The sequence below is a fragment of the Dermacentor silvarum genome, chromosome 1, assembly GCF_013339745.2.
Source record: "Dermacentor silvarum isolate Dsil-2018 chromosome 1, BIME_Dsil_1.4, whole genome shotgun sequence".
Lineage (NCBI taxonomy): Eukaryota > Metazoa > Arthropoda > Arachnida > Ixodida > Ixodidae > Dermacentor > Dermacentor silvarum.
The window spans coordinates 451,609,713-451,633,602 of NC_051154.1; the positions used below are offsets into that span (position 1 = coordinate 451,609,713).

The 23,890-nt window shown below is 42.5% G+C and overlaps 1 long non-coding RNA gene across 1 annotated transcript; it reads left to right on the forward strand.

Annotated features, from left to right (window-relative positions):
• Positions 1-5,988: 5,988 nt before the first annotated feature.
• On the forward strand, positions 5,989-18,068 carry LOC119437763 (uncharacterized). The gene is made up of 5 exons (XR_005189527.2): positions 5,989-6,134; positions 7,670-7,805; positions 10,568-10,638; positions 12,960-13,037; positions 17,675-18,068. It is a non-coding gene; the product is annotated as an uncharacterized LOC119437763 (long non-coding RNA).
• The last annotated feature ends 5,822 nt before the right edge of the window (positions 18,069-23,890 follow it).

Here is a 23,890-nt window from a genome sequence, read left to right on the forward strand (position 1 = left end):
CGCACACACACACACACACACACACACACACACACACACACACACACACACACACACGCACACACACACGCACACACACACACACACACGCACACACACACACGCACAAACACACACACACACACGCGCACACACACACACACACACACACACACACACACACACACACACACACACACACACACACACACACACACACACACACACACACACACACACACACACACACACACACACATACACACACACACACCACACACACACACACACACACACACACACCGAGGCTGTTTGTGTGCTTCATTAACACATCGTGGTTTTGGAACGTAACAGCTTCAAATTGATTTCAGAGTAATGTGGGACAAAAAGTAACTAGTGTATGAGCGTGACTGCTTACATGCATTGTTCATGTAAATCATGTAAAGTTCTGTCATAAAACGACAATGCTGTAATATAAAAATTAGTGTTGCACTGTGATTGCGCAATTAAAAGACACAAGAATGCTACCATTGAAATCGCTCACACGCATCTTACACGTGAGTGACGTGACACTGTGCGGCAACGTTTATGATGTTGAAAATATTTCGACGGGAAAAGTCTTTAAAGTCGGTCAGAGGGGGTCGCTTGGCTACATAGAGATGGGGTACTAACTAATGCTTGGATAAAACTGCATGCAACGAAAACGTGTTATAGCATGATCGCTATAGATTTGCAACCATACTACCCATACGCCTTAGTTTGGTATCATTGTGTAGAGGCAAGGAGCCATTACTCGATCATGCATGGGTCGCCTGAACAGATGGCGCCGTTGTTGCTCCACGCGTCATGCAATCGGAGCTAAATTTAGCCTCTCGGTCGGGGTTCAGAGAGACATAGCTCTGCAGTAGGTTTGTCCATCCGAGCGGGAGTGGTCTCGTTTGAGAGAGATCACTGAGGCATAATATAGGTATCATTCATCGAACTCAAACTGGTGCTCATCAGGTGCTATGAGGCCTTCAAGTGTGCAAATTATCGCCGAAATTGGCAGCTTTTTTCAGTGTATATGCATATATATATATATATATATATATATATATATATATATATATATATATATATATATATATATATATATATATACACTCGTATATTGAAAATTGTTAATGCATTAAAAGAAATAGCCTGTAAAACATCTGTCAGTTAAATTTATATTTATCAGCCACACAATCACATATATGGGAAACCATGGTGGACCAAAAATTGCTTCGCTGTATTCCCTGAAATTATACACGAGAAGAAAGGGTACCGAGGGGCCCGATTTTTATTAATCATATCATAAGAAGCCAACAAACATTAACACCAAGGACAACATAGGGGGAATTACTTGTACTTACTAATTTAATTAAAGAAATGATAAATTAATGGAAATGAAAATGGATGAAAAAACAACTATCCGCAGGTGGGGAACGAACCCACGTCTTCGCATTACGCGTGCGATGCTCTCTGGTGAGAGCATCGCACGCATCGCAGGCGTAATGCGAAGACGTGTGTTCGTTCCCCACCTGCGGATAGTTGTTTTTTCATCCATTTTCATTTCCATTAATTTATCATTTCTTTAATTCAATTAGTAAGTACAAGTAATTCCCCCTATGTTGTCCTTGGTGTTAATGTTTGTTGGCTTCTTCTGAAATTATACAATACCTCAAGCTGAAGCAGTGACAAAAGGCACTTAGTGCCTTACAGAAGTCCGTGACCCCGCACAGTAGCAGCAGAACAGCGCATATAAATAAAGGTTTTCGCTACAATTTCAATAATTCAACAAATAATACTATTTTTGTATGTATAAGCACACAGCACAAATTTATCGCTAGTTAAGGCAATATAATTGTCGAGGTTATGCACAACAAACTACAGTCAACACAAAAGACCTACAATATTGATAAGAAAAAAAAAGAATATGGCAGCAGATGTTCGCGACTTAGCAGAATTTAAAAAATTAAATTATAGGGTTTTACGTGCCAAAACCAGTTCTGATTATGAGGCACGCCGTAGTGGGGGACTCCGGAAATTTTGACCACCTGTGGTTCTTTAACGTGCACCTAAATCTAAGTACACGGGTGTTTTCGCATTTCGCCCCCATCGAAATGCTGCCGCCGTGGCTGGGACTCGATCCCACGACCTCGTGCTCAGCAGCCCAACACCATAGCCACTGAGCAACCGCGGAGGGTACTTCGCAGAATTGGAAATTAATTTCCAGCGAAGCTGTTTCTTTCGAGCAGTTGAAACAAGAGTTTTAGATATGTCCAGATATGGTCTCGTAACGACCAAACCTCAAGCAAAGTATTAGTTTGTGTACGTCACGATCTGGCATACTTCAGACATGACGTCCCATCGCATACTACTACCGATTACGTAAGCCTTACCATAAAGCACAGATGGCGCACGTTCTCAGTGATTGGAGGCTACATCCGCACAAGAGCGAGGATCGATTGCTCGCACCTGATGTCCGTGCTGCAAGCATCGCAAGTCCGCATATTGTGATTGGTGATTTTAACGCACACCATCCCCTGTGGGGTAGCATTATGACGAATACTCGTGGCAAAAATTTAGCTGACTTTATGTGTAGTCAGGGACTAAATGCGCTCAATGACGGATCTCCTACATTTATTCGTGGCACATCCTACAGCAGTTGTGTCGACCTAACGTTTGTGTCAAGGAGCCTTCCGTCCTCGGCAAGCTGGTCGACGGATGTAAAGACTCACGGTAGTGACCACCTCCCAACTTATGTTCAATTTAGCTGGTTTCGCCACTCAGCCTCACGTTGCATCCGTCAAACAGACTGGACTTTATTTAAGACGTCTGTCGATGCCGGCTGTCAGAGTCTGACATCTCCATCCGCAATAGAGGACATCATTGCGTCTACCCTGCCGGACAAAACCAGAGAAGTTAGCGTACCGAGACACAGATCATCGGTCGACACAAAATATTTATTTATTTATTTATTTGTACCTCAAATACCCCTTTCGGGGTTTACATGAGGGGTGGCGCATATCTAGTAGGTTACATTTTCGATGAATGCCTTGAACGATGAATGATTGGATTGGTGCACCGCTTCGGCAGGTAGTCGATTCCAGTCTTTCGCTGTCTGTACGAAGAAAGAGTTAAGATGAGCGGCGGTGCGAGCTGGGGGGGGGGTATGAACCGCCTTTGAATGGCTATGACGGGATGAAGTTCGATGCGCAGGTATGATGTCGGTCTGGTGAGGCAACGAGTGATAAAACTTGTAAAAGAGACATAGCCTTGCTGTTTTGCGGCGGTGCTCGAGGGTTGGCAGGTGCAGAGATGACTTAAATTTAGTGACGCTAGTGTGGTAAGAGTAGTCGGAGTGAATGAACCTTGCTGCGCGATTCTGTATAGATTCTAGTGCTGTTGACAGGTTAGATTGGTATGGGTCCCACACTGAGCATGCGTATTCAAGTTTGGGTCGAAAAAATGTTAAATATGCTAGTAGTTTTACTGAAGGGGGAACAAGACGAAGATTACGGCTCAGGTAACATAGAACACGATTGGCATCATTGCTAATGTTGCAAATGTGTGAAGACCAACCGAGGTTACTGGATAGGTTAATACCTAGGTACTTATAAGAAGTGATGACACATATTTCAGCACCAGCGAAAACGTATTTAGCTGAAATAAATGATTGGTGACGGTGGAAAGTAAGTAGCGACGTTTTCTTGACGTTGAGAGACATTAGCCAGTTATTACACCATGTTTCAATGATGTTAAGGTTGGACTGGAGTGAACGAGAATCAGCGTCGTTAGTAATAGGACGATATATTACGCAATCATCAGCGAACAAACGAAGTTTCGAAGAACAACCTTTCGGCAAGTCGTTAATGTATACCTACCTACTAATTAAATCAGTAATAATGACCAGCTCACCGGAGTATGATACCGTGCTCTGCTTTAGGCTATATAGCATAGAATTCTGGAATAGCCTTCCCGATTCCATTGTCTCTTGAAATCTTAACGTATTTCGCATGATCTATATTGCATTTTTTTCTTAACACTGTATGACAATTTACAAGTTAGGGCTCCGCCACCCGAAGCGCGGCTTACGCGTCTCGGTACACGTACGGGTTAGCTTACGTGGCTAGGTGCCCATTAGCGTGTGATGAGCACAAGGGCGACCAGCGGTCCTCTACACGCGTTTATGCTCGTCACTGTGCGTTTCATTGCGAGTAGCTAGTTAGCGTCATAAACAGAAACATTCGTGTCTTTTTAGGTATTCCTATAGTAATTTTCATCATCTTTCTTCACCATAATTTTTAATAGTTAATAGAAGTGCAACATTGCTTAAAAATGTTATATGAGGTTTTACATGCCATAACCATGATCTGATTAGGAGGCACGCCGTAATGGGACACTCCTGATAAATTTTGACAACCTGGGGTTCTGTGACGCGCATAGAAATTTTAGTATATGAGTGCTTTTGTATTTCGCTATCATCGAAACGCTGCCTTCGCAGCCGGGATTCAACGCGCAACCTCGAGCTCAGCAGTGAAACGCCTAAGCCACTGGGCTACCGCGGCGGGACATAATGTTATAAAATTGAGAAGCTTACAGAAAATTTGCATATACAAGCATATGTGTATCTTAGTAAGCAAAGTTGCATCAGCACCAACACGCCATCCCCTAACATCAGCTACTCTATTCGCACTACGCCACTCTAGGTTGCACCCATGACAGTGTCTACTTGCGTACCTTGAGCTGCCAATTAAAATTTCTGTGGAAAACTACGGCACGCAGTTCGTTCAGCTGTTATGGGAAGGATTGTTAGCGCGTAATTTTGTTTCATCTTCACTCTTGTGGTTTCAAGCCGTCTTGTGGCTTTGTTTACTATGCTTTATCTGCCTTTATTGGCCAAAATTTTGAAGCAATCCTTTTTTTTCTTTTTTTAACTCGCAAGGCCCTCACTCTGCGCATGCGCTTAGCCACTATGAGATGTGGCATCTGCAACGCAATGCTTTGTTTAAATGGATCAGTTTGCAAAGTCGCGAAGGTGTTTAATTGAAGTCATAAGGAAGAACTTTATGCAAACCCATGTAATATCCCCATCATTTGCACGCTTGCTGAATCACCATACTCGCAGCTCCCGATAAACACTAGCGCCACATTTTCTTTACGCAACTTTTTGTAGAAATCTGCATGCGTCGGCAGGACTGAAACTGGCCTTTTTCCAATCAGCCAGCTACAGCATTCTCTGCTCGTGTAACGCCTAAGCCACTGGGCTAGCATGTACATGGCTAGCTGCACTGGGTTAGCATGCACTCGGCTACCATGTACAGTGGCTAAGTAGCCACTGGGATAGCGTGTAACGGCTAAGTTACTGGCTAACTAGCATGTACAGCCCAGAAAAGAAGCTTGCAACCTGCTACTGCAGCGTTCGGTAGCTGCTGTATTGGCTACCTCGACCGTCTCGTAAATGTTGCTTTGCTTATTTACGTTTTGTTTGTGTTTCGCTGGCTACAGAGGAAGTCTAGCATTTACACACATAATTAAAAGTTTATTACTGATTGAATGCACCGTCGAGAGAGAAAGGATAAACTTCACTTTCAACAATCTCAATCCGGGTTAGCAAAACCCGCATTGAAACGACAACACACGGCGCTACGGTGGAGAAAGCGTGAACGGACCACTTCTGCAATACGAAGGTGCTCACCACTGACGAAAATGGTTGTGTGCGATACTACAATTTCGGCTGTTTTATATCACCTGAAGCTTATGCGCTATAAGATTGTATGAACTTTTTTTGGTGTACCACGTAGGTATGGTTATTATATGTCATCTCTATTCAAAGCCTCTGAACGGGCCCCTATGATATACTAAACATTCGCAACCTGCTGAACCATACTTTTTCCTTGCAAGGTAATCTGTCACTGCCTCTATGTCTACTTTAAAAATCATCAGCTACCCTTGAAGCAGTCCGAGAAACATTTTAGTTTCAATATAACAAACCTTTTTGGTTGCTTTTATACTTTATTTTATACTTCAAATTACTTTTTCGGCATTTCTAGAAATACACGTATCGGAGCTGCACGTTCGTATGTGAAGGAGATGAAGACGTATACTTGAGGAACAATGAAAGATGTTTTGTAAGTATGCGTCACACACTCTTTTATATTTTCTATGCTAAATTGTATTTAAGTTTTCTTTTAAAAACTAATGCTCCTTCTCAATTTTTTGAAGACTGCGGCTGAGTGAGCGAAACAAACTAAAACACTCCCCATATCATGCCTTAGCATTACGTGAATGTAAGGGCAGTGATAAAGAGCATTATCAGAGCTGATTTACATGAAATTTGAAGCCTTGACCATCGCTCTTGATTATGCTCTACAGAACAGGAGGTGAAGGAGGAGGAGGGAGCTCTTTAATCAATCCTGGAGAGGTTTCTTTAGAGCGCTACATCAGATGGGCAGGGTGATAAACGAAATGATGTTCAAAGTGCACTGTGACAGGTACACAACATACCCAAAACACACCATAATGATCAACAAGATAAGGTGTGTCGTTGGTATACCAGTGCATCTGAGGAAGTTTATTGCCTTCGCTGAGCGAGATGCGCTGGCAGCGTTAGTCCATGGGCCAAGTATGTTTTGCAGCTCAAAGGATTACGGTCTTTGACGAATGTTCAGTACGCACAGTGGGGCTGTTCTCTCAAGTATAAATAATTTGCAAGCCCAGCTTAATTGGGAATATGTCTTTGCGTACATTGCACACAGGGCATAGTGGAGATATTATATGGCGCAAGAATAACTGTTCGTTTGTTTAAATGGTCGCGTAATTGTGACGGGTGTTGGCACAAATGGGAGTGAGGGAGGGGCAGGCAAACGACGACCGTATGAGAACGAAACAGTTTTCAAGGCAAATTTGTGTCAGCAAACTACAGCTCGGGCAGAGTGAACCTGTCCGCCATTCACAAATGTTTCATTGTAAGATCCAGATCATTGACGGTGCTTGCACTGATTCGAGAACGCACTACATTTTTCACAGTGCTGGTACAACCAGTTTATACGGGACCCATTCTTTAGCGAGAGAACTCGCGATGTAATACGTGTGCCGTAAAGCGGTGAGCGCGTCTCGCACTCAAACTAACGAACAGTAAGGATAACTAGGCGCAATGATCACAAACAAAAAGTAAACTGATATATAGAACATGATAATACAAGAACGTAGCATCGTAGGACCGTGTTCCGTCACAATTTACCCGGTGCAGAGGAAGGCAACGCAGCGCCCTTTGTATTTGTACATTCATACGAATTTTGTTAGAACATTTATTCATATCTTTATCGGACAATATAGCCCTAATATTTTTTTGTTCATTTCACCCGTGTGGGTGTGAACGTCTATGTGTATGAGTGCACACGCGTTTGTATGCCAATTTCACGAGCCCTTATTTTTTGTAACCTCTTAACATTAATTCAATTTGTGGTTTTAGAAATATGTTCCTATGTAAGGCAAAGTTACGCTATAAGCAACTGGCTTAATTTCTTATTCCCTAAAATGTTCTACATTAATTCGGCATGCTGAAAGAACCATACTGTTCCAGAACAATGTTTGCGGAGCCTGTAGCCGTCTATTGTAGCTGATTATTTCTTCACTAACTCGTTTCGTTCATGAATCATTTAAGCTTACAGATAGCCAATCTCCATCTACCCAAATACAATCCGTGAATTCAGTGAATTCACAGGGACGTAAAGCCTCTAGAGGTGTCTGCAACAATGGAAAATGCGTTCCCAAACAGAGGATAACTACGCCGAGCATAGGTAAGATAAATTATGCCACTGTGTTCTTTGTTGTATCAGATTAGTCACCAGAGCATTTAGAACAATTTAACGCAAGCTGGGATTGAAGGTGGAACATGGTGAAAAATACTTATTGCGTGTTTTGGGTGATAATTACAGGAGCGTACAATATGCAGGGTTGCAATTTCCGAAACAGGCATGTTACGCTTAAAAAATAAAGTACGATTTCCAAGTGAAACATCTGGAAGGTATAAAAAAACTGTACTTCGTTTTCTAAGTTAAACACGAGTCAGTGGAAAACATCCCAAAACAACGGTTACAGAGTGCGTACTGGTAGAAAAGGTTCGGAAGTCTTAAGGGACAGCGTTTATGCAAAACAAAACAAAAAAAATACCGTGGCAGTGCACAAAGGCACGTTCGGTGCACATACAACCTACATCTGGCCACGTGAATATCAGGCCATCGCGAAGTCATCCTTACATAGCACTAAAACTGATTGTCAGACAAAATGCAGTAAATGTCGGGACGTATAAGCAAGGTTACACTTTCCCTCTGCAGTGAAGCAGGAACCAAACGTCACGCAATGAGCGAGAGTTTAGTTCCTAAGTCACAAAAACAGTGGCCCCAACAGCAAGGATGTGAAATAAAAAAAGGTATACTGATGTTTTTGAATACGAAAACGAAACACTGTCCCAGTAAAAGCTTACAGAGGAGAGGCAATTTACAGTTGCTGTGAATGGGCTTACATCCGGACAACTCAAACGTGGTCAGAATGTGAGACATACTCATTGCGTAGATGGCTTTGGAGTTCACATAAGCCACGTTCTCTGCGAAACCAATGAGCAGTAAAGCTCCGAAAACCCCCGGGCAAAATGAAACGTGTTACTTAATTGAAGTGTAGAAATGTCTAAGCATACTTGGAATCAACCTGGAGAAACGACAACACAAGGACATTGGGCGAGCGTTCGTCCTATGTCCTTTTCGTGTTGCCGTCTTGCTTTCTTCGATCAAGTACGCATATATTCCAAGAATAAAGATTTAAGAAAAGGAAAGTAGTGATATAGAAGTGGAAGAAAATTCATGAGCCATTCCCGTCTGTGAAGGTGGACGACCAGCGAAGCTGTTTAGCGCACGACACAGAGATGACAAAGAATTTTGAACGAAGGTACAAACATATTTATTGTCCTTATTGGTGGTCATCGTCAGGACAGGTACGCGCACACATTCGCGTATCACCTCTGTTATTATATTTGTCCGTCATGGAAGACAATGAATGGCTCAAACCCCCTTAAGCAATGGCTCATACCCCCGTGAACGCGGCCTCCCCATTACGACGACAGCAGTGAAATTCTACGCTGGAATGATGAGCGGTGATGGAGCCCGCTGTGAAAGAAGACGACGACGACTATCGCGCGAGCAGTGGCACGAGTGCGTTCGCGCGGTTGCGCCGAGGGGCGCCAGCTAGCCAGCTGTGGAAGAAGACGGTCACAGACGGGTTTTAAGGCCCGTCAAGTTGCTGTGCTCAACTTTTTGCTTAAATCCCCCATAAATTGTACATTTATGGAAAATAAAGGCAAATACATTCCCGCCGCTGCTGTCGGCGTCGTTGCTCGCAAATTCGCTGTCCTTCGGGAGTACGAACCACTCGAGACCGTCTCATGTCGATGGCGGAGCTAAAATGAGACCGAAACTTCACCTCTCTCTCCCCCTATAGCTCACGCACGCATGCGCGCAACGTCATACGTTCGAGCAGATGTCGTTTCAAGGACCCAGGGGGCAGCTAAAGCGCGCGTCGATGCGACGGAAACATAAGCGCAAGAAACGATGCGAGGGAAACGCTCCCTCTTGTGGAGGACAGTGTTTTTTGCTCGCGGACGACGGATTTGCCCTATACAGCTTCGCCGTAAAAACAACTCGCCGACGGCGGGTGTAAAACAACCTCCGCATGACGCATGTGACGCTATACTGATTGAGCTATGGTGACAGATGTCCTCCCACCCATTTTCTTTGCTATTTGTGTATGTGTAGTAAACTTAGCAGTCTTAATGAACACCATTCACGGGCATGGCGGCAGATGCTCCCATATGCCCTCCTCGGCTTCATTTTGTGTTGGTTGCATATACTGGGTAATAAGGGTAATACAAAGAATGGAGTTACTCAATCGTCCAGATTTTCCTGGCCAAATTCTTTATCATATTAACCCTACCTGCCTTGCGATTTCTCTGAGAATATCAGACGATCAGCGAAAACAATTGCCAGTTACGCTAGCGAGCCTAAGTCCTGACAAAAATCTGACATTATTGCATCGTAATAACAAAATTCACAAATGTTTACTTTTATTGCAGAAAAAAATAATCATAATAAATTACTAATTGGAGACATAAAGTCATTCAAACCTCGTTTCTAAGTGTAGTGCCAATGAAAACTCGAAAAGTTACGCTATCTTTCAGTGAACACCATGGCGCACAGGATACACATAAGGCGTAAAATGCACAAGTTCATTTATGTTTGCAGGTGATTTGCAGTTCAAATCTTATGCTCCCCACTTTGGGGCCGTGGCTATAGAGCCAAAAGCAAAAACAAAATTTTCAATAGTTACTCATATAATTTATTTGAAGAGCATTTATTCAGCGGTACGGCAAAGAACATCACAGTTATCTCCTATGACTTTTTTACTATCTTGTCTAAATCAATGCGTAAAAGACAATCATTCCTGCGCAGATTCTGTGAAGTATACTGGTGGCTCAGACCATTTAACTACGGCGTGCTTTATTTTCACGCAGTTACGTCTACAGTGCCAGCTCCGCCCCGTGAACGCAACCCCGATTGTAAGGCTATGGTAGCGAAGGTCAAGGTATTTATCACAATTCCATCCATATTTCACTGTGTATTCCGAATGTGTGCATATTGGTATATTGTCGGCACCCAGATAATCACTATTGTACGTATGGCCATCTTAGATATTTAAGGTGTGGTTTCTTAATTTCAGTATACGGATGAAAATCTGTAAAGGAGACAAAGTAATGCAAATGCCAGTAAATTACTCACAGCAGGCATCTGGCTGGCTAGATCAAGGGACAGGCTGAAAGATAAATATTGAATAAAAAAAAGTTGTCGCAGTTTCACCTGAAAGGCGAAGCATTAATTGCGATAGCAAATTTGTAGAGAGCTATACGGAGTAATGATAGTAGCTTTATCAGCTGTATAAACTTGGACATGCAGCAGCACCGGCAACACGCAGAACTGTTGTCGACGCCGTCGGCGTTTTGCCCACGTTCGCACAAATGCGTGCGGCGTTGGTGACTGTTGCCGGAGCCTCTGATATAAATAGGTACTTGGTGCCGCAGCTAAACGTCCCCTCCCTTCCCTACCCCCCCCCCAACGGCCTTTCGTGCGTCAGAAGAAGGCGCGTTTGCTCTACATATATGGTGATTGTAAAGGAGGAAAGAGACGCCTACTTCTGCAGCCCTTAAGGGAGCACGGCACAGAACGCGCGTTTGTTCTCCGCCGTGCGTTCACTCCCCGTGAAAGCGCGCGTCCCTCGCGCCCTTTCACTCGCACATACAGCGTTCGGCGGCGCTGAGCCGTGCTCCCTCAAGGGCTGCAGAAGATAGCGCCAACCTTTCCCTTTCCCTCAAGAACCACTTACCACCGCGCGGCGACGATTTCACCTCCATTGACTTCATACGGAACCTCACGGCGACGGCGACGGTGACGCCGACGGCAGAAATCTGCTTTGGAGTGTCCATATAATTGCTATCGCAATAAAATTTGAAAGATATTCAACAACACTCATACGGAAGCGCTATATTTGAAGAAGCTATAGTTGACACGACAACGGGGACATGTGTATTGACACTGAAGAGAATCATGTCGTTGAAGACAATGAAAACTGATGCTCCGAATGGTTAGCACAGTAGCGCATGGAGCAGTTTGCCTGGCTTTGAACCTACAACCACCATCTATCATCATACTGGTTAGTGGGCAAGATAAATTAATAATATATTCTCTAATAACGATGGTGCCAGCGTCAATTATCCGTGGGTTTTGCCACGATACCTAAGTGGATATTCAAGGACCCGGGTTTAACTGAGCGAAAGAGCTTTCTTTGTGATTCCAAAAATACCTTAGCGTAATGCTTGATTTCAGCATATTTTTACTCTCTCTGCTTTTTGCTTTGGATCACCGCTTGAACAATTGTACAGCTTCGTTTTACAGCGAGCAGCAATTGTGAGCAAGGCAATGGGTTGAGCGTGCTCACAGTAGTTCACAAGAATTTCGAACGATTCTCATGAAATGTATACGAGAGAACTCTCACCGCACATAGGCAAGCTCAGTACTTTGATCACTGGAGGTGGAAAACTCCAGAGAATAACTTGTCCAGAAACAGGACAATCTCTGTGTTTCTTCCGCATATGTTGAGAATGCGAGTTTGTTTATGCTGGAGGACGAAGATTCCGAATATTTTATTTGAGCATTTGGGCAACGCTGTGGCCCACAGATGCTTTCCGTCATTCATCGCTCGAATACAGCACGAAAGCGGCCAGAATGTTACTGATGATTTTTAATAACCTCTCCCGCACATTCATAACATTTCGTGTGCTTAGAACAGCAGAAGCGTTCATGTTGTCGTGCACATGGGTGACATTTAATAGGTACGTAGGTACGTACAATAATAACGTTGGAACTACTTCTATATCCTAGCCTGATCTGTTGTGCTGTAGTCTGGTTGGAAGTAGGAACATTGAAACTAATGCTTTTCTGGCAGGGCTGCATCATTCAGCATTTGTATCAATCAGGATTCTGAAAGTAGATTCGAACTTCCCTACTTTTTCGCCCAAACGCATATTAAATTGTTTGCCATAGTTACAGCGAAACAAAGAGGCGTATTCAATACTTATATTACACCATTGTTTATCTTCTAAAACTATACATTTTATTTAGACAGTATGGTCCTATATATAATTAGAGGCCGATGAATCTCCAACGGAGCAACAATACCTTATGCAGAAAGCCCTACATATTAGCTTATTATTCAGTCGCGCTGACTTTCTTATCTGAAAATCTGCATCTATTTTGCGTGAAGCATTCTCGCAAACTCTTGCTAAACAAATTCTTGTTAGTCATATTCCAACTTCTTGAATGTCAAGTGTGAAATTTCCTCCCGTTTTCCAGGGTTACGTTTACCACAATTGTACGTTTGTTTGTGAAGTAGACGAGGAAATATGCTTGAAAAGCAACGAACTGTGTATAGTAAGTATGCTGATTGCAAATTTCCTTCCTTCCTGTATTTAACATGGACCGCAACTTGATTTCTATTCATTGCATTACTTCACCGCACTTTACATATAGTGTCGGGTGTGTATGAAAATTACAACAGGTCCATGAACCAGACGGATTTCAACCCAATCATATGTAACATCATAACTCAAGGAATAAGCACATATTGTATCTTTTGCATGAGGTAAATGAAAAGAGCGGTATTTAAGAACTACATGTAGAAAGCAAGGCACAGGGATCCACTCAATCTAGCATTTCTAAATAGCCTATGAGTATCACACTATCAGAAAGGAGTTGTTCAGAAAAAAAAATATTTTAGTGCAATTTTCTTTTACGACATTGGCATCAATAATTGTAGAAGAAAAATAAGAAAGAACTAAAACGCTTATAAAAGGGGGAAAGAAAGGGGGGATTAAGCTGCGCGAGTGACTAAAACCTAAAACAATAGAGGTTTTCGGTTCAGATCGCACCTTGGGCAGGCCGCGTTTTCTTCCACTTCAATTTGACTATTCCTTTATTAACGATAGTAAGCTTACTGTATATTTCGAAGAAGCCTGGTTGACTTGCTGTGTAAGTCATGATTACTGTCCTGTTAACCACGGATGTCATCGCTTGTTCATTCTCACGTGTGTTCAAAATATCTCTCACACGTAACTGTTTGGAGATGCACTGCGTAGTCCATGCCGTACGGCGGCGCCGCAACCACAGATTGCAGGACTGCAGCCATTGCCTTTCAGCAAGCCTGAGGTAAGATGAACCAATTCCAAGACAGCACGTGCCTTCACATCACTACAGGAAGCAACGTAGCTTTGCAGGGAAAGCCAGTGAATGCGTCAATGACTGGCTGATCTATTGCCAATGGGTGCGCAAGTGCAACAGCTGAACGTTGCTGTCCGGCTCGGAAGTGTTACTTTTCTGGCTGACAGCGCATTTATCTTCTTTGAACATAACGAAGACATAAAACAAGGGAGCGTTTTCTCGAGGTAATGAAGAAGCGCCACGGTGCATCTATCGCAAGGAAGAAACGTGCTTATTGACCACTCGCCGAAAGAGTACATGTTCCCGGCAAGTACGCGCACATTTTTGCAGGAATTCTCAAATTTTGTGTGATAGTCAACAGTTGAATGGCGGGACAAATTTAAGTAGGACATCTCCGCAATGGACTTGCCGAGTATATCTGCCATTTTATAATAAGCAGAGAGAACACGGAGAATGTATAAGTTTAATACAACATTGATGAACATCCGAAACACTCAAAATACGCAGCACAATCCCAAAATGCGTGCATTTGGCCGATGTGTTAGCAATAACCACTGTCGACACCACCCTTAACTGGACCTTCGACAATTTGGCAAATTGTTCATGAATTCCTTCTGCGACACGAAGGAGCTTGGCGCCCCACCTATTAAGATTGCTTCAATTACGCTTTGCCTAACACAGCAGCTGCTTGGTACTCGTTTTATTATATACAGTCGGTCAATGTATATATACTATATATAGCGGACAGTCATGTGTGGAAGTACGCTCCGCCATCTAGAGTTCCTGCGTACAGCCGAGGAATAAGGATTATAAACAGGGATAAGGTGCCTCAGAAAGGCTGGCCAACGTTTCCATAGGAGGACCTATCTTCGTCAAAGGCGGCCTCGTCATCCTCGGCGGGTTAGTTTTAAAGGGTTAGTGGAGTGACGTCACGTCGATGTGAAGTTCCTACGTAATTAACGCCACGATGGACGCCGTCGCGTCGCCCTTTTTTCCCTGCCTATGACACCGACGAGGAACGAGTTTCTCATTCCCTGCAGCATAGTTGCCTATTTATTTCGAAACCTCTTCTGTGCCGCAAGCGCCTGAAGCTTGTATACGTAAAGGCCATGTCTACAACCTCAGTGGTCTGTCTCTGGCATGCGGAAAACCACCCAAAAGACACCTGCCGTGCAACCATATTTACGTGCTCGAAATGACAAGGTTCTCCTGACGCCACTTACAAAGATGATCCTCAAATTACGAACAAGTGTTTTATCCCCCCAAAATGGTCAGGGAACATTCGACCAGGCAAACTACGGCTGCTGTGAAGGAGACGCCTACATACCCTGTACTTTCTACCCTTCCAGCGCCGCACAAATCCAAAGTTGAGGATACATCGGATACAGAGGTCGGTAAAGCTATCTGTTTAGAAGAATGGCCTGCACTATCGTACGCACAGATGGTTTAGGTGTCCCAGCGTGCAGCCCCTACTTTGACATTTACTGCACCTACTGATGAGGTACCAGTTGCAGGTCTACATCATCGTAGTCATCATAATCATCATCGTCCCCATCACAAATTAAGCCTTAAAGGTCACTGTCGGTATGTTACATAAGAGGAGAGCATACATAAGTTAAAGCCCGAAACATATTTTTGTGATGTCCATTAAAAAAAAAAAACTCAGCTAGACACAACTTGTACAGTGAAGTGAAATACAACCACGAGGATTACACTACAGCCAACACAAACAACGCAATGAAAAGGTACAAGGTAAACCAACCAAAATACGTTAAGCAGCAAGAACGGAATTGTTTGGTGACAATTGCCTGAACAGGGATGGCTTACGTGCTATTACTATGCTTGGAGGTAAAATATTCCATTCCTGAATAGCTAAAAGCAAAAAATATTCGTTGAAAGCGTTTGTTGCACCATTAAGACGGTACAGACTGAGAAAATTGAAGAAACGGCGTGAAGTACGATTAGGTGGCAGAAGACGCGGGCCGCGTCATTGAGTGAAGAAGTCAGACCCGTATTACAGTCAGTAATGGACTGCATCCATGTACTCCTAGACAACCTGCACACTACACCTGCTCAAAGTGCGATGTATATGCTAGATACAAAGAGTGGAGTGCTGGTATTCATTGAGTAGCGGAACGCGCCACAAGATACCATCATTTTGTGCGCAAAAAACCTAAAAGAGGCCACTCTGATTGACAGAAAAGAAGATTATGTGTTTTCTTCCTGTCGAAGAAAATGTGTAGCCCTGTCGAAGAAAACTTTAAGTGTGTAGTAGTTGCCTTGGCGAAGGGATGGCTCCTTACTTTTCTCAGTGTTCGTTATTGTGCGTGAAAGAAGCACCTGTACCATTAGAAATTTCTTTAATATTGTCAGCAACACACTTCAGCGTGTTTTTGGTCTCGCTCCTCTGTTTTGCTCTCCCTCATAACCTTGCACTCTGTCTTTCTCTACTTTGTATTTTCTTCTTCCTTTTTCTCATCCCCTCTCCCCCAGAGGGTTACAAACCGGATAATACTATCTCGTTAACCTCTCTGCCGTTTGCTAATTCCTCTCTCCTTCTGAGCCAGTGATTTGATGGGGTTGAGCGATCTTCCCGTGATACTCCAGTTTTACAGTTATTGGGCAGGAGTTTCAAATATAAAAGACTGTGGTTGGAGTAAACATGGCGCTAACACACACAACCACACACACGAAATAAAGAAAACTGCAAAAAAGCCAACGTTACTTCGGATGTGCAAAATAAAGAACCTTTTTTACGCACTTGGCCGTAGCCAACGGTAGCCAACGACACTCACGGATCATCTCGTTGTTTTTGCTTGGTCATCTTTTTTATGTACGCGTGGCTTATCCAGCATGCCGATGCGGCAACGTACAGGAGAGTTGTATGAACTGCCTACGGCCAAGTGGCGACCACTCTATTCATATCACCACGCTACAGCGTACTAGAATAGGGTTCTAGTACACTGTAACCACACGTCCCCACCTTACTTTTCTCAGTGTTCGTTATTGTGGGTGCAAGAAGCACCTGTACCATTAGAAATTTCTTTAATATTGTCAGCAATTCTACAGCGAAGTAAGTTTGTCTTATCTGACTCTAACTATCAACGAATAATGCTGCAGATTCTCGAATAAATACGCGAGCATAAGCGATAACTTTTGAATGCACTGTCAGGCATGTGTAAATAACCGATGAACTCGTCCCTAGAGACTGGATTCGACTTCCGATGACTGAGATAGCGAGTATCGTTGTCACTTTAGGGTTGATTCATTTCTGGGCGCAGGTATGCCCAATATAATATGGATTCTTACTCACAGTTATGGCAATGTTTGTTTCTTCACCGTCACTAAAACGTGGCAATACTGAAGCCAGTGCATCCAACTGTTTGAACGATTGTTTGAGTGAGACCATAGGCTGTTCGTTGCATCAGTTATTGAAGCTCCTCAAGCAGCCCGAGAAGCCGGCTGTTTTCTTAACCATTGATGACTCGCTTTCCGAACTGTTTTCTCTCACTTTATCGATGACTGACAGAAAAAGGTCACATTATTTGGGACTGGCGTTCAAGAGTTACTAATCTTGTGATCTGCGTGGTCAGTGTGCTCCTTCCCTGTTTGATATGTTAATTTACTTTGTTTTATTAATATATAATAGAAAAAAGTAGTTATTAAAAGTCACTTTCCAGTATAAGAAGCTAAATAAGTTAATTATCTCCTTAAATGCGCAACGGTTATCATGTCAGCTTCTTAGATTTTTTCTCTCCTTCAACATTTACTCTTCGAAATTCCTACGATGGTGCTGAAGTGGTAACATTATTGATGGCGCCTTTCTCCTTTTCTTATTAACCACGTTCCAGCTTCAAGGAGGTCAAGTTAAATCACCCGTTCCAAGTCTAACACAACAGACAAGTGGGGCTCAAGGTGTCTGCCAAGATGGAGTATGCGTTCCTCAAAGCACGAAGAAGAGCTAGACTCCGCCAGAAATAAGCAAGCGAAATATATTGCTGTGTCCCCCTTTGATTTGAAAAAATAAAGGTTACCAGAGTGCTTTCGCATGAGTCAAGATAGAACACAAGTGGCTTTCAAGGTTTCTGCAGCATGTAAAATAATGATCAATACCAGCGGTGCTGGCAAAAAGGCGATAGACTCAAAAGTTAGAATTACATTAAGTATACGGACATTATTACAAATTAAAACTGCAATTGAAAGAAAGCATCATTCTGCGCAAATAAATATATACGTTGATGTCTAGCTTGAAAGGGATGTGTTTTACGCTTCAAGCTAAAGAAAAGTTATTGCACCTGGTAAATGGAACACATTATTCGAGTTGTTCCGGATTTATGAGTCGGGCCCTACAGTCTGTAATTATGCGGTTGAACTACCAGCTGCCGCAAATACAATGGACGCCGCGATAAATGGAGAGTCTATATTGTACTTCTGCTACGGAAACCGAAATTTCTATCAACGGTGGTTTGCAGCGATACCGAAAGCTTCTATAAGAAGCAACACGGAGTGCCTGCATGCTTCTGCGGAATTTCTGCCAGCCAAACTGACCGAAGCACCAATTGGTGTGCCTTAATTGTATCGTAACCGCTAAACACTTCTGCAGCGCAGTATCATCTTGTTTAGAGAAATGAGGAAGTTGCCATTGCACCCCAATCACCATATGACAGTCACCCTCTGAGAATGCTAACAAAAAATGCAGCTGCCTCATCGTGGCCTACAAAATTAGATCACAATTAACTATATTCTACATCTTGCAGAGAACACCGTTGGTAGAAATAAAATCACAGACTGAAATAAACCATTCTTTTACTAAACTTAACAAAATTCCTGTTTGGGAGGTGCACTCAGGAGCTTGACAGTTATGCTGTTTTTTTCACAGAAATGACAGCTGGAAAGCGATGCATTTCGTCGTGTACGCTGTGTGCTTCCTTGTTCAATAACCTCAGAAAAACTGGAATGTAGGCTGCATTAGAGCCTGCTATACAGAGGCATAGTTAAGAAGTTGCAACTAGACATTTCTTTATAAATGCGCACACACATATCACAAACACCCAAACATACGAAGTCCTTAAAAACGGAAATGCAAACAATGCAAAAAAGAAAGTCAGACCGGGAGAAGCGATTCATATGCACCCACGTTATATAAAAGAAAGTTTATAGTTCATGTCTACTGTGCAATACAAAGATCGTTATACAAATGTCAATGTTCAAGCAGTCCTGAAATCAAACACTAAAACACTGTACGCCGATTTCCTGGAAGTCCCGCTAGGCACAACATTTTATTGAAAGAATACGCATTACCTACTGGCTGGCTTTGATTTTGCGCTTACGAGGTCCTCCTATACAGTTGTTAATTAAGAGGTAAACTTGGAACCTAGTGAAGTGATTTATCTATTCATTGCTATCACACAGAACCCAACGACGACTGCTTGTAATGACTGCCGAAAACTTAATGTCTTCAATTATGCTGCGATGTTTTTTCATGCCATAATGTATTCTCTGAAACCACCCATAAGCTTTTTGAAATTGCGCACAGTGGTAAAAACTTCGACGTCATAGAGCCCGGTGTGTCTCAAGACGGGCTGCCTCTTACTGCTCAGGAGGCATGCAGCGGAGTCTAGTTGAATGCGCCGAAGTGTGATGGACACCCGGAAAATGTCTGCCCTTTGATCTGTTTGGTGTACACAGGTAGCATTTGGCTTCCGCATAAATATTTCTACATCTTTACACTAGAATGAACTATTCTATTCTAAACGTCTAAGAAAAAAAAATAACAAAGCTTATCAATAGCATTTCCAACTATACAGGGTGTCCCAGGTATCATGCAGCACGATTTAAAAAAAAGCGGAACGGTGTTACGCGAAGCAAACCTAGTGCGTATTGTTTCCAGTACAGTGGAGTAGCGGTCAGTATTTTTTTCGTTACTGAGATTTAATTAGGTAATTGTAATTAATTATCTAACTCGAGAAGTACTGTCCTAATTATCAAAGTGTCAATGAGAAAGTTGTAGAGCAACATGAAAAACTCCCGATACAGCTTTCTGTTGCTCAATACGTGCTACATAAATTTGTTTTTCCGGGTGTGAAAGAAGCCCGCGAATACACGCAGAATTGCCGTGCGACTGGCCGCTCGAGGCACTTTCTGTGTATTCGCAAAGTGAAAGTTTCTTGCAACTATTTAGTGGGCCTGCCACCATGAATTATATTGATAATGCTGATTGCTCATCATATTCACCCATAAGAGAAGAGTAAGTATTCAAATCAATACGCAAGCTGAAGCTTACTGCTGGTAGTGACGACATTCTGCACATTATAATCAAGGGCTGTGCTGACATTTTCATTCCCGTCTTAACATTCTTGTTCAATCTATCCTTATAAACCAGTGTTTTTCCGTCCCAGTGGAAATTAGCATTGGTTGTCGCGGTAATTCAATCTGGGACATTCTGTGATATCAATAACTTTCGTTCGGTTTCCATTCTTTGTGGTTTATCGAAAGTTCTAGAAATGGTTATTTAGAATCATCTATGTTTTTTTTACTTTAGGACAAAGTTCTCACCAGTGGAACATGATTTTCTGAAAGGGCGATCATTAGAAACAAACTTGTGTGTTTTTCTTGGTTATAGCGCACCAATAGTACTTAACCGGAGTCAGGTTGACACAGTGTATTTTCAAATGCCCAAAGCGTTTGAGTCCGTTTCCAAACAGATTCTGTTGGCGAAGTTATAGTCGTATGGGTCATGCCCGCGTTATTTTTGATAGTTTTCTGCACTTTCTTTCTACATCTGTCACGTATTGTTGATATAGCCCTAGGACCCCTTCGCGCAGTTTCAAGGTTAACAAAACATTTTGGAGATTGCAATGTATTCACGAACTTTACTGTCAGCTAGTTCGTTCACGGCTACAGTTCGCATGGGTTGTTTGGAACTGCTTGTCACTTTCTTACAGCAACTTGGTTGAAAAAGTGTAGCATAAGTTTGTGCCCATTGCCTATGACAGGCACATTGTCCGATGCCGGTTTTAGAGTTATGAACTGAAATTGGCAGACTTAGGGCTTGTAACTCTGTGTCAAAGACGGCTTGATCGCGACATGACATTTGTACGCCAAGTTATGCGAGGTGACCAGGCATGCGCCACACTATACTCACGTCCTTGCGCTTTCGCATACCATCTGGTAAGTCCTGCGTACATTTTATGTTGACGTTCGTTTACCGTGTGCTTTGTCACGATTGCAGGGAACATACGATTCGATGTTTCTGAACAGTGACCTATTTCTCTGACGTCACATGCAAGTTTGCATCTGTTATTGTGTGATTTTGTAGCCACATCATTCATGGTCAGCTTTGTCATAGCTCTCTTGCTTTTCCGCAGTACTATTAGTCTCTTCAGAAATGTCTTTATTTTTGGATTATTCTCCCCCCAGTGCGGTGTATATGACGTAGTCAGCTGTCGCCAGGGCCGCATGCCTATTGGCAGCATGAGAAATGAATAAATGAAATGAAATCAATTCGAATGTGTTGCAGATTTGTTAAGCTGACAGAGGAGAAGGACGCAATTTTCACTCTTATTGTATAAGATTGGCACTCCCCTCCTTGATTTCTTCACGTATGTACGTATGTGTGAAAATACCTGTAATCGACCCGCTGGGTTTGTCCCCTACTTTTTAAAGGTTACTTTCTCGTTTATTACCGCTCGGAAAGTTCTAAACAGGTCTGTTTACATGCCATCTGCAGTCAAAAGCCACTGTTCTTCTGTCGGTAAATGCTACACCATGGTGCTGTCTAAAATAGGGTAAAATGGTTTAACCTTTTTGTGAATGGGACCTTAATATACCAAACATAGTTTTTCCATGCAAACATATCCTTCACATTTTGTTCGAAATGTCAGTACTCCTATCCCCGCTCACACAATTTAACGTCACGTGTCGTGTCAGCTGTAAGGTAATTTATTCGGCTGCCAGATTTCTGCGGCAGTAATACGCGCGTAGGCAACCAACTCGGCGTAAACCAACGTGTCGTATTTGTGCGAAATGTCCCCAACCCTCGTTGCCACATTGGTGCTCGCGAATATTGTTATATGTAAGTGATCTGAATTTCAAGACCATTTCTAACGTGTGCCACTTAACCTAGCGTGCAGTAGCAACTGCACAATATAAAGCTTTGCTCTATATGCGCACAGTGGTTACCATGGAGGGACAATGCTTTTAATGCTTTTTTCATGGTATACATATTAACACCAAAAAAGCTAGGACGTACTGGAACGCCAACCCAAAAAAATAATTGCTTAATTGACGGCATCTATTGTAACGTGAATTAAACATAAAGGTATTCAGAAGATGTATTCAGAGACACAGTGCAAGTTAGTTGTGACGGCTTACTGCCGCATTGGTATCCAGGACAGGCGCCGAACAAGGGAATGTTGCAACTTTATCTAGATGTTTGGATGCTGCTTTATAAAAAAAGACAACCGATTGTTACGCTGGTATTTCCTATGTTTTTAATTTTAAATGAAGGTCCCTTACATGGACACGTTTTTTTTCTTCATTTCTGCTGGAAGTCAGGAAAATGTGAGGTCGATCTCTGCCAAACACTGAGCATTGAGTATCTTTTACAATTCCTAGCTTACGTTCATTGTTGGTACATGCTGTATAGTACACGTAATCATGCCAAACAAACTACCCTGTCTGTATTTCCTTCATTGGTTGCCTGAGGAGGGGCGAAACAACAAGCCCGTTTTAATTAAATCTATAGGAAACTGCTCCTTCATCTCGCTCTATGTAATTGCAGTGAGCGCTGACCACGTCTATAAGGTATTCGACGTGCTAGATGATTAGGAGGTAGAACATTCGAACAAAAATTGCTTTACTCAACTTTGTTATATAGTTATAAAGAGCGAACTGCGCGTTCGTTACAGCAGGCTTGTGTTTCTACATTGTTGAAGGTAAATTTATTAACGCAAGAACACAATATCCCTTAAATGTGTTGCTCCAACTATTGTCGATCGAATTATATCAACTCTAATTTATAAAATGGCCGCTTAAGTTTTTTTTTTTTTTTTGAAAGATGCGCAGTATATTGAACTTGGCACGCAAAAAACGTGCCGTGTATTGCTTAGAAAAAAAAGACTAAAGTAAATGTGTTGCCTACGTATCCGTTCTTAAATTTTTTTCTTAACTCTTACCTCATGAGTTTGAGCTGTTCTCGTTCCACCAGTTGGCAACATTATTTCTAAGGACGAGTACTCATCGCAAACGCGGCATCTACACTTGGTTTGGTAGACACAACTCAAGTATCGAGGCATATGGTTGAGACAGAGAATACGTTTATATTGGACTTCACATTCCATTTATTATCCCTAGTTTAGACAATAACACAAACGTGCCCCCCCATTTGTGGCAATGAAAGGTTTTATTTTAGAGCAAAATTTTTATTTGAAAGTGCTTTGTGTCCGCAAACAATTTTTTGACTGTTTGATTACCTGAAACAATTATTGCTAGCAGCACTTATCAACTTTTGACTTTATTTAGACACTCCTACGTAATGTTGAAACCGGCGGAAATAAGAAACAGATATCGAAGGTATCAAATCCAGGTCCTTCATTAGCTAATTGAGAAAAATTAGGAATATAATGGAACTCTCAGTACGGCCTGCGTGGATTACCAAAAGACGACCAGTTCAGTAGAAATATAAGCAGTCATTTAGACTTTGAGGAATGAAGAAATAGGGAAGGATGTGTGATTATCTTAGCGAATGACCACAAAGATTCCACACCTAGCTACCATAATTCTTTACGAGAAAAGCTGGAAAATAAAGCTATTAAAACGGTGTCAGGCAAAAAGACATAATATCGTGATGTTTATTCCCTGCATGCCTAGAAGTATTCAGGCTACTAGACTGATAACCTACAGGTGTGAAGATCAGCGCGGAACATGTCAGCAACCTGCGAATATTCCGATGGTATCATCTGGTTCAGTAACGCTGGACGTTATGTGCAAGAAATTGAAGTTTTATTACGTAATGTCTAGACGGAGCACATCCAACTCAAACTTTCTTCTTCATTTTTTTCTTGGTG